Here is a 12,289-nt window from a genome sequence, read left to right as displayed (position 1 = left end):
TGCGTGGTGGGGGAATTGCAGTGCAAACATTTTGCATAACAAACTTGCCTGCTACTGTAATATCTATTTTGTTTGAATGAAAGGCACTTATTGCTCAGCATTTAAGCACAATGCTGAAGGCTGGTGTCATGGAAAGACTACATGAAAGAGAAGCCTGACAAATACAGGTGCTGAACTTGATTTATTTTCTTCCGAGAGAGGTGCTTCCCCTTTTTAATCTTAATTTCCAAGTACCTTTTAAAAAAAAAAAAAAAAAAAGCTGTTCTTGAGGTTCATCAGAAATGACTTGGGTGATCTTCTGTTAAAAGAATGACTTTTATCCTCATTCAAATACATATTGTATTGGCTTAGAAACATCAAAGAGGCAATGTCTTTACATATTCTATTTCTAAGTCAAGAAAACGAGTTCTGTCTTTATTAACATTGGTAATGTTGATTCTTATAATGAAAAATGCACAAAAGCAATATTTTTGATGAATAGGTAATAGAACAGCAGTGAATAAGAGAGCATTAATTTTTCTTCAGTGGCTCACTGGGATAATGCACCAGAGGGTTTTGAACCAATATCAAGTCACAAGTAAAATGAGGTCAGGGTCTCCCCCACTCCCCCCCCTCCGCCCCCACTAATGGACTAACGGTCGAAAAACCACCACACAGTTCAAGTACAGCTGACAATGTCTGCTTGTCATGGCCTAGCACTAAAACAGTAGGAGTGCTTTCTATCAGGCCAAAATTACTTCCAAGGGCTTGGATAATGCTGTATGACCATACCATATGCAAGTGTTAACTGAGGCACTTATTTGAATTATGGCTGGAGCAGAGGAAGTGGGATATTACAAGTAACACATGCTTACCCAGGAGTAGATATTTGTAGAATTCTTGCCAATATACTAGCAAGTGACCAAGCACAAATACAGTTTACATCCGATGCCGGTAGATGGTGGAGAGATCCATGTGCGTGTCGGTTGTGCCTAGCACAATAGAGTCTTTGTTATGTTTCCCAACAGAGCTATTTATACACTGGGATTTAAGCATTTCTTTCCGTCTTTGTCATCTTCCACCATTGTGCCTGAGTGCCTCAGATTTTATAATGATGAGGGCATATAAGCATTTAGATGGGGGTGGGGGGGGTGAGCGGAGGAGGGAAGAAGAGGTAAAATCCAGAAATAAAACAGTCATAACAATTCTCTGATTTTTTTCATTCTGCAGCCAACAGAAGGAAACATTTTACAACATTATTATTTTTCTAATTAATGTTCTATCAGTTGAATTCAAAGGAGCCTATCTCCTGACTGGGGGGAAGGGGCAGGGCAGGGGAGATGATGAAGAAAAGTCCATGAGAGGGAATGTTCTGATGTCTTGAGTGAAAGAGTGATAGTATATGTTGGGGTGTGTGCCATACACAGAGGACAAGACCTCCTGTGGGCGTATGGTAAAGAAGGGCTCTCTCTCAGACAAGCCTGTAGCGTGGGAGCAGCATTGATGGACATTTTTCATTTGAATTTCACAAATGAGGGCACTTTTCCAGCAAAAGTTTTGAAACATTTCCCCACCCTCACCCCCTTTGTTGACCAGCTGTATATTACAGAAAGTAGTGTCTCTAGGGGTGCGGTCTATCGTGTAGGGTGTGCCTGCTGGGAGGCAGGGGAAGGCTTAGGGGCATGTTTATTTCATGAATGGGGGAAGTATTCTCTTTTGGGAAGTCAGGAATTTCATGGGAAGCTCATGCATATCTTGAAAGGGTTGGGGGAGAATCAGGGAGGGGGCGAAGCTGTTTTCAGTTTGCATGGAACAGTAGGTATCAGTACTATGTGAGAGATGCACATTGGTGAGACAAAGGTGCACTAGAGGAGGCAGAGTAAGAAGTATTTGGAATACAGTAGGACAGCATGCACAACAGAAAATATCTTAACAGCTACTTGCATCCCTATGAACCTACTTCATTCTAGACTGGAGCAGGGCAAGGTTAGGAGCCACCCACCAGAGGATCTCCAAAGCCCTCCTGCTGGCAAATATGGACCATTCAAACCTGAGAGGTAGGAAGAGGAGGAAGCCCCAAAGCATCAGGAGATTCATGAGTGGCTCTTCCCCAGATGAGGATTTCATTCTGCGACTTTTATATTTTCAAGACAGACTTGTCTGCTAGTTTGTCCAGATCCCCACACAATCACCTCCATCCCTGTCTTCCATGCAGCCCCTCCATGCATGGTACGATCTCCCTAAGTCCGTCAGCAAGGACTCCCTAAGTCCACATTCAAGTCCCTCTTAAAACCCCAATAGTGTCATGCTGCTTGCATTGACTTATATTTAAATCGCCTATTATTCAACCCATTCGCCTTCTCCTCCATCCCTTGTCTGTTCTTAGATTGTGAGCAATTTACAGCAAGGACCCTGTTTCTTCAGCACTTGGAGAGTGCCTGGCACAGAACGGGAGCCACCATAGATAAATATGCAGACAATTGTAATCTGCGCTCTATCAATGTGATCTGTGAAATACCAAAGTCTTGTCTGAAGTCCGGTATTACAGTTATAAACAGCCAACAAGAAGCTAATTATTCTTTGTGTTTGTATCCGTCTCTCCTTTTTCTATGGACTAAGCCACTGGTTCAGCCTGCTGATTTATGCTTCGCAGAAACAAGAGACCAACAGGGTTGCATTCTGTTTCAAAGGAAGAAAGAAAAAAGTTCAAACAAAGAGAAACAGTAAATCTAGATTCTACAACATCTAATACAATGGCTCAGGACATCAGTGTAATACTAAGTTACGCTGAGAAACATTGGTATTTCAGCGATTATGGGGTTCAGAAGCTGTCCGCAGTCAATCAAGTTGGAATTAACAAATAGAGTACAAACTGCATGTGGATATGTAAGTGAGATGAGCAAGGGAGAAAAGAGTGTCAGGATTAGGAGTTGGCTCACAGGGTTTTTAACAGCTGATGTAATTTCTGTAGAGATGGAAGGAGCGGAGCAGAGAAAAGATTGGAATTTAAAAGTAAAATAAAGGGAAGCAGTGAGTCATTCCTTACCCCTTTAAATTCTAACCTATTAGAAAGAAAACAGTCCTTGTGATTTTAAAGTTACTTTTAGAGCCCAAACTTGGAATACCTCCCCATGCTGTCATCAGTATCCAAGGATTTGGCCTTACAAATGAGTAGGCGAAATTTTCCATTCTAATCAATTCAGAAGTGTCAGGAAGTCTCATGGAATTGTGAAAAATCAAACCAAGTAGACCACATCATAAGAGCCAAAAGAAAACTTTTGTAACAAACAAACACACAAACTAACAAACAAAACAAAAAACAGTCTGTATACCCTAAACCAAAACACTCCAGACTTCGGAGCCTCATATTTTGAATGTTTCAATAAGGAAGGATTGGGAATTTAAGACCAGATCATATAATAAGGGTGGTAAATATTGCATATTGGACCAAAATACATTTTTTTAAGTTTCATGGACATTTGGTTACATACCAAAATACCTATCTTAGGATACACATATACACTAAGACAAACATACCCATGAGTAATTTGGCCCCTTTAGATTCATGTAGATTTTACTGCCCCATAAAGGAGAATAAAAGACTTGGTGTAAACTCAATGCAGCTGAGTCAGCCATAATAAGGCCTGAATTTGACCATGGTAATTAATTCTGCAGGGACACAACATAGACAAACTCTATTTTTAAGACTTTTATTGTACACTAAGAGTGAGGTTTTCAAAAGTGCCTACCTGATTTCAGGAGCACAACACTCATTGATTTTCTAAATCCCAATTTATGTGGCTAGTGTTTAACAAAGGGACTGCAATAAAATCTCTGGGAAATATGTCTAATATATCATAGGTACTTATATAGCTCCCTTTCCCAAAGCAAATGAGCACCTCACAATCTTGCATGTATTTATCACCACAATACCCCTTTGAGGTAGGGAAGAGCAAGTAGCTCCATTTTACAGATGGGCGACAGAGGCTCACACAGGAAGCCCATGGAGAAGCAGGGAACTGAACTCAGGTTTCCTGAGTCTCAAGCCGGCACTGAACCATCCTTCCTTTCCTTAAAGCCCTTTATAAAACCACAGAACCAGTGCAGTACAGGCAGCAGCACAAATAATTCTGTGACTAGAATCCAACCACATTTTCTAGACTGTCATCAGAAGTTTTTTAAACATCTGTCTCCAATTCATTTAGAATTCATGGAAGGGTTGTGATCGGATCTCAGGGTCCAACATGGAAGGATGCTAATACAACTTGTAAGAAATGAAGTTTCAGGAAAGGAATAACTGATTGTTGTCTCACGACCAAATCTGTAAATGCCCTGTTCTCAGGGAACAAAGAAAATGTCAAGTCCAGCATTTGGATCCCTCTAGCCTTCTTTGGGGGTAATTAGCTTCATATATAATTATCATCAATCATCAGCATCATCAAGCTTAGAAAGCTGAAGACAACATAAAATAGACCAAATAATTCTTGCCTTAGCGGTACTAGATTGAGGGAGAAATGCAATGGGGTTTGCTACTTACAGACAGAAATGTTTAAACAAGAAATGAAACAAGAAATGTTTTCTATGCCCCTCTCCCAAGAGCTCAATAGTTTCTCCAAGTGGTTGGGAAAAACTCTGCCCACCCAGGAAATACCATCTCTCAACAGTGACACAATTTACTGGATTTTAAATTAATGGAGAATTATGACAAACAAGGGGATGAAAATATCTGGCGCACTTTCCCCACTTAGGTTTTATGTCCAGACACCTACATTAAAGAAAGAAATGATGGAAATACGTGAAAACCTCAACATATTTTATTGTTCTGACCACTGACTCAACAAGGGAAACTTGAATTTGGGAGTAAGTTCATGATTTCAGTCACGCAGAGATGGAAGTACAGCTATGAATGAAGGGCTACACTTGATTATTCATTATATTACAGTAACATCTAGAAGCTCCAGTTGAGTTTGGAGCCAGAGGGTGGTAGACCCTGTATATATAATATGAGATTCACTGCTCCAAGAGCTTATCCAAACAAACAAACAAAGGAAGTATTATTTGATACATGGATAACTGAAGTACTGAATGATTAAATTACTTTCCCAAAGTCCACAGGAAATCTGTGGCAAAGCCAGGAATTGAAACCCAATCTCCTGAATTCCAGTTCAGTGCCTTAGCCACAAGATCATCCTTCCTCCTGCTTTTGGGGCCAATTTACAGCATTTGCTTGGGATGGGCATGGCAGGAGAAGTTATTTGGGCTGAATCACCTGAAATTCTCCTATCATTCCCAGGAGGTCACATCTCATTCAAGGCTAGCATTGGTGGCCATGGTTAGCATGCACAAGGCCTGCAGGCAGTAACCCAGGTGTGCACAAGGCTTTGAGGGAAAAAGCTGCATTGGGCACTACCCCCCAGACACAACATGGTCCTGAATCCTTGGTGGCAATAGCACAGTGTGATAAGTGACATTCATTTACCAAGTGCCAGCAGGGCTGCAGGATTGCCAAATACAATGCATTTGGGTGCCCCCCATTGGGACACTTTGAACTGCAAAGCCTCAGGGGAAGCTAAGCCTGATATTCACTTTTGAGAGGAAGGCAAGTTACACAGGAAACGTGAGCGGAGAGAAACTGCAAAAAGGGGAACAGCTCTACAAGTATCAGGCACTCAGAATGCCGGAGAGAAACAAATTCAGTTGTATTTTTAATACTGATTTATGTTAACAGGGTGTACATTAAAGAAATTGTCAACTGCGGGGAAACACCTCTGTCTGCACAATTCACAGACTACAAAACTACACAGTGTATCCTCCATTGCTAGTGAGACAGCAAAAGATGCATTTTGTGTTTGTTAAGTGAACATGTGGGAGTAAGGAGCATTTCATGTCTTCCCCCAAACATGTTATTAATCTAACTGCATGACATTCCCTGTAATATAGAAAAAAAATCACAAAATGTTGATATTAAGAAACCTCTGTAGGGAAATCAGGTATATGTGTTTCCAAGTGCTGAAGAGTAATATAGTTGGATGGTCTGATGCTAAAGGACACAGGAGGGCTGTACCAAAATAGCGTTAGTCACAGTACTGTTAACTCCTAGATATTAGCTGGCTGGGAGCTGGGGCTGAGATACATTCCATACATAACCTACAGTATCTGGGTGAAACTAGGGAAGGTCCTCCTGGATATTTCTACCAGTGTCAGTCCACCCCTAGAAAGAGTTTTCTGCAGCTGCCGCTGTGCAATGACTGCACACACAGGTCTATACACACACAGCTCCTATTCGCACACAGACAGATACAGTGTCAAACTCAGTTGAAGTCAGAAACCCCAATCCAGAGTGGAAATCTCAAAACCAAAGTCCACCACAGAAATATAAAATAGGTTTGGAAATTTTTTCAGTACTTCATTGTACACATTTTTCCTTTTCCTTCTACCATCCTCATGCACTCCCAGAGAGAGACAGCTAGTTAGAGCCTTTATGCAGAGAGCCTGATCCTTGCACACCTTATGCAGCAAATTGAAACAGCTGAAAGGAAATCACAAGTAGATTATATGAGACAGGGGAGTGGCATCTCACAGAAAGAAAAGGGACTTTTCCTTAAGACCATTCAGTCTACTGGGCTCAATGCTGAGAGATTCTGAACATCTGTATATCCCCTTGAAAGTTCCCTCATTGGAAGTTGTTGGGCCCAGCAGTTTCCTGTATTACCTCAGTGGATAGGTACTACAATATCAGATATGATTACTGGCGTCCCCAGCAGGTCCAACTGAGATTGGGTTCTGTGGTGTTATGCATTCTGTTGCCAACCCCAAGCATTCAAAAATCATGAATCAAGAGCCAAAACCACATAATTTTAAACAATACATTTTGGGTTCTTTTCCTTCTGGTTTTGAGTCACTAGGGTACATTTGAATCTCGCTCAAAAGCTAGAAATTTGAGCTGGTCAGAGTAAGAATGATGGAACCATAATCCATTGAAATATGCAGTTCCACCAAAAATCAAAACACATTGTGAAATCAAGTTGATTTTTCCAGATATTCCCCTCCCCTCAAGAAAACCGGAAAAAAAAGTTCTGACAACTCTGAAATATCCCGTTTGGACATTTTTGATTTTTTGTTTTGAAATGATTTTTCATTTTTTTTAAATTTTGTATTACTATAATACAAAATAAAAAGAGTCAGTCAAAATGTTTCAATTTTGTTGAAGTGAAATATTTTGATTGACCCCAAGTGAAATTTAGGGAAGTAATCTTCCTTCACAGAGAATTTTGAAATATGGGGGTGGGAGGTTGTTCCGATGTGGAATGAAGCCAAATTTCAAAAATTGTGAAATCCTTTGTGAAATAGAATGTCTATCCTCTGCAGAGGGGGAACTCAGGCAAAGTGATTCAGTTTCCACAGAAAATCTATGTCCATGCCTGGAACTGGACCTAGATCTTCTGAAACCCAGTGTTGTGCCTTAATCACAAGGCAATCCTCCTTATCGGCAGCTTAACCCCTTGACTCTTCAGTCTCTGTGAGTTTCTGAGGCCACACCCTTTATACTGATGTCCTCTGTCCTGCTGCACCATGTGAGCAGAATTATCTGAATTGTCTGTCAAGCATATTATTATTATTATTATTTATAGTATTATTTGTAATTCTTCCCATATAAATGGAGGAATGTGTCCCATTATACTAGAATATAGCACTTTTATGTTATTTACTACTGTCTGCATGACACCTCAGATTGCAAGAAATCCGTTCCCTTTGCTAGCTAATTTTCCAACTCTCTCTCTATGTGTGCATGGCAGGGTAGGGGGAGTAGGTATTACATTGGGTACAAACACACTGAGCCCAAATTCATCTGTGTTTATAGACATTCTATTTCTCAGAGGCACGGGATGCAAACATGCATAATACATATGGGTCAAGTCTGATTGCTGAGGAAGGAGGCAACAATGCAGGACTAATTATTTTCCTGACCTGATGGGTGATATTTTATTTAACTCCGCGTTGAAGAAGCTAAACTAGCTGACAGGGAAGAGAGAGAAATGTATTCTCAAAGGAATAATGCAAGTTTATGCAGCACCTTTGATTTTGCATACGCCAGATGATTGAGATAATTCAAAACCATTATTTATTCATTATGTTTTTATTTGGGCTCAGAATGCAAAGGTTCAATTTTCCTATTTTTTCCCCTTGCCTAATATTTGTTACAGTTGCATTTTTCAAACCATTTACTGTCTGGAGGGTAAGTAGAGTGACACTGCTCATAATGTGCAAATAAATGTGAAATAAGCTAGTCAGCTCAAGTGGAATGAATTACTGTCGCTGGTAAAATAAGGCAAGAGGGAACGGCTGCCTTGGGAGCTGAAAAAGACTCTAGCAGGTACTGCTATTGAGCGACTGGAATAACACTTACTATGATTTATCAAAGACCACTTGAAAGCACTTCTAAGGCATTAAATAGGCATGAAAAGAGGCTTTAGTGGCAATGGGACTATGCCAGAACTGAGTGATTAGGAGACTCAGAAGCTTGACCCTAGCGTGCAGCCTATGAACAAGTGAAGCCAAAAATCTTCAAAGACTTGTGGAAGAGACTGCAGAGCACAGTCAATTTAGGAGACGAGAGGGGATGGTCACAAAGCTATTAGGTCCCAGTTACTAGAGGCGGATAGCGTAGCCTGTGGATAAAGAAAAAGAAATCAGACTCTCATGACTACCAACACAGCCATGTGTCATAACGTCAATGGGACTTTTTAAAAAAAGGCTTTGTACATGAATAATTACTTAAATGAAAGAAAGTACTTAAAATATTTAAAGTCCAATGTTGTTGTGATCTTACGGGGCGATTTGCTGCACCCCAGGTTCTCAAAGATAGTCTGCAATTATGGTAATGCCTTTGTGGCACAAGCTGGACCAGTGATCCTGGATAATGTACAGTTCCTGTCAGGCCCTTTTCCTGCTTAGTCCTTGTCTCATACAGATGTCAGGTCATAACTTTGTTTTGTGCAGACAAGCATCACGTTTCCAGATCTCACTTGCACTACCACTGCTTCCCCTACTGAGGGCAAGGAAATGTTTTGATGTAGGTCAAGGGGAAAAAAACAGAAAAGAAAAAGGTCTCACCACACAGAGTAGGTCCCATTGACAAAATACAGGCTGGAGTATGTAATAGCTTACTTGACCAAGTTAACAGCAATAGTTCTTGCCTTCACTGTAGCTGATCTCACAGTGAGAGAGCTGATCTTACAGCCAATAGAAGTATTTCCCAGATATGGGACATACTAGTCCCACCACGCGTACAATAAGTGACTGCTGTATAACTGTCCCCGTTTCTATGCTTTCTGGATCCTTCAAGTGATGATTATTGCTACCTGTTTGTAGTAACAAGTGTGACGATGAGGTTCTGGCGGGACCCAACTGAGCGTGCCTTCAATCTCACCCCACCGGCTAACCACAAGTCACACAAGCAATTCCCTTAGACACTCCAGTTTCCCAGTATCACCACCAGTGCCACTCGTTATGGGGACAAATGGTTATGAAAACCAATACCCCAATAAAAGAAAAAAAAGGTTCTCCTGATCCCATAGGACCAAGCCCCAGATCCAGGTCAATATATAAATCAGATCTTACCCACAAATCACGCTGTTGCTAATCCTTTATAATCTAAAATCTAAAGGTTTATTCATAAAAGGAAAAAGATATAGATGAGAGTTAGAATTGGTTAAATGGAATCAACTACATACAGTAATGGCAAAGTTCTTGGTTCAGGCTTGCAGCAGAGATAGAATAAACTGCAGGTTCAAATCAAGTCTCTGGAATACATCCCCAGCTGGGATGGGTCATCAGTCCTTTGTGTAGAGCTTCCATTCATAGCAAAGTCCCTCCAGAGGTAAGAAGCGGGATTGAAGACAAGATGGAGATGAGGCATCAGCCTTATATAGTCTTTTCCAGGTGTAAGAACACCTCTTTGTTCTTACTGTGGAAAATTACAGCAAAATGGAGTCTGGAGTCACATGGGCAAGTTCCTGCATACTTTGCTGAGTTACAAGGCGTATTTGCCTTCTCTCCATGGGTCAATTGTATAGCTTATGGTCCTTAATGGGTCATCAAGCAGGCTAGGCAGAGCTAACACCAACTTGTCCGGGACGTCACCCAGAAGCATAGCATAAGTTTGAAATACAGACAGTATAGAGCCAATATTCACAACTTCAACTACAAAATTGATACACACATATAGACAGCATAATCATAACCAGCAAACCCTAACCTTGTCTAAGACACCTCATTTGACCCCCTTTATACAAGATTTGGTGCCACTACAGGACTTTGGTTGCAACCATGTTCTATATGGTCCCAGATTATGTCAATAACGTCACTCCAAGTTATCAGGGCCATTGCAAAAAGATCTGGCTTCCCTGAAAAGACATTCTGTTTAGTCCCATGCAAGAGAGTGGAGACGACATGAAATATGCCCAGAACTGATGTGTGTATTTTTTAGCCCATGGAGCTTACATCATTTTCTCAGAGCTCTCAGTCAGCATGAAGCAACTTGTACTGTACAGCAGATGGCACTGGAACAAGGATGGTTAATATGACTTTATTTCTACTTACCTTTGGTGTATCTCTAAACCAATCACTGCTCACTTTAAAAGGCAAGGGAAATAGTTAAAAAACAAGGGTTTTGTGTCTTGCTTTCGGGAGCTTCTCATCTTACAGCAAATATCTGTAAAAGTTACTAATTTTTCCCTTATTCCATAATAAGATACAATATTACCTAGCTGTTATATAGCACTTTGCATCACCAGATCTCAAAAGGCTTTACAAAGGAGATCAGTATCTTTACCCCCATGTTACAAATAAGGAAACCAAGGCACAGAGTTTTACATTACTTTCCCAAGGTCACCCAGCAGGCCAGTGGAAACAGAACCCAGGTCTTCTGATTCCTAGTCCAGTACTCTAGCCACTACTCAAACTGCCTCTGAAGAAGGATGGTCTTGTGGACTAGGATTTAAGAGATCACAGTTCAATCCCCAGCTGTGCCATAGACTTCTTCTGGGACCTTGGGTAAGTCACAACCTCTCTCTGTCTCAATCCTCCATCCATAAAACAGGGATAACAACATTTTGTCTGTCTTGTCTATTTCTATTATATGCTTTTAAGGACAGGGACTGATTCGTACTGTGTATGAATAACTAGTAAAATAGGGGATTGATATTGATTTAGATCACTATGTGTTGTAACAGTAAATATGGGTTTTCTGAGCATCATGAACAAGAAAAATGTGATTGTTGTGATGTTCATAGCCACCCTCCCAAGAGACAAGACCAGTATTGTACCATAAGGGGTATCCCCAACAGGTAATATTAATCCACCTCATTGTATCATGTTGGTCAGCAAATGTGTTAACACTAGAGCTGGACAGAAATTTTCAGTTGAGGAAAGTGTCTGCTTTCTATGGAATATTTAAATATTTAACAACAACAAAAATATGAACACCTGAAAACCATGGGCAATGGGGTGACCCACATCTCTACGCCCCCTGTGATAGGCCATGGAACATCCAGTATGCTTACCTCAGCTTGCCTTTCACTCACCATTTCTCTATGTCCATTTGAAGTCCCACCTTTGGGTATAATTTGTATATGTACACATGATAATACACAGACCCCTTGTGATAAAATCAGTCTTCCCAATCCCCCTAAGTACAACAGAATCACAGCTCTTTTCCCACTGGAGACATCATTTCCAGGTCACCCTCCTGAGAACCAGTCTCCAGTCTGTACCAGTCTCTTTTTGCCTTTGATTCAGGACTCTACTCTTCAGGCCACCCACCTGAGAGGGCCGGCTCTAGGCACCAGCAAAACAAGCTGGTGCTTGGGGTGGCACATTTTTAGGGGTGGCATTCTGGCGCGGGCCATGCCGCCCCTAAAAATGTGCCCCGGCCACCCTAACTCACCTCCGCTGCTGCCGCTCGTGCGCCGCTGCTAGCCCTCCCTCCCAGGCTCTCAAACCCGGGAGGGAGGGGGAGACCCCGAGTGGCTGCGGCGCTCGCGCTGCTTCTTCCTCTCCCTCCCTCCCTCCTAGGCTTGAGAGCCTGGGGGGAGGAGGCAGGGCTGGGGATTTGAGGAAGGGGCGGAGTTGAGGTGGGGCTGGGGGGTGGGGTAAGAAAAAAACGGGGGGGGGGGGCGGCCAAAATTGTTTTTGCTTGGGGCGGCAAAAACTCAGGTCTCTCTGCAGTGTTCCACTCACCCAAGCTTTCTCAGCTGGGATGGCTTCTCCTGCTCAGGGAAACTCCCTTCTGGTCCAACCCCTTGTCTCT

At 41.7% G+C, this 12,289-nt stretch overlaps 1 long non-coding RNA gene across 2 annotated transcripts in view; it reads right to left on the bottom strand.

Moving 5' to 3' along the window:
* Nucleotides 1-265: 265 nt before the first annotated feature.
* LOC135975597 (uncharacterized) overlaps nt 266-12,289 on the bottom strand; it is a 182,507-nt gene continuing 170,483 nt past the window's right edge. For both annotated transcript variants that reach the window (XR_010592529.1, XR_010592530.1), the window contains one exon: nt 266-2,658. This is a non-coding gene — a long non-coding RNA (uncharacterized LOC135975597). The remainder of the gene's footprint in view (nt 2,659-12,289) is intronic.

Source organism: Chrysemys picta, chromosome 14, assembly GCF_011386835.1.
Source record: "Chrysemys picta bellii isolate R12L10 chromosome 14, ASM1138683v2, whole genome shotgun sequence".
NCBI classification, from domain to species: Eukaryota; Metazoa; Chordata; order Testudines; family Emydidae; genus Chrysemys; species Chrysemys picta.
Note: the sequence above shows the minus strand (reverse complement) of the source record. Positions and strands in the feature narration are given on the sequence as shown.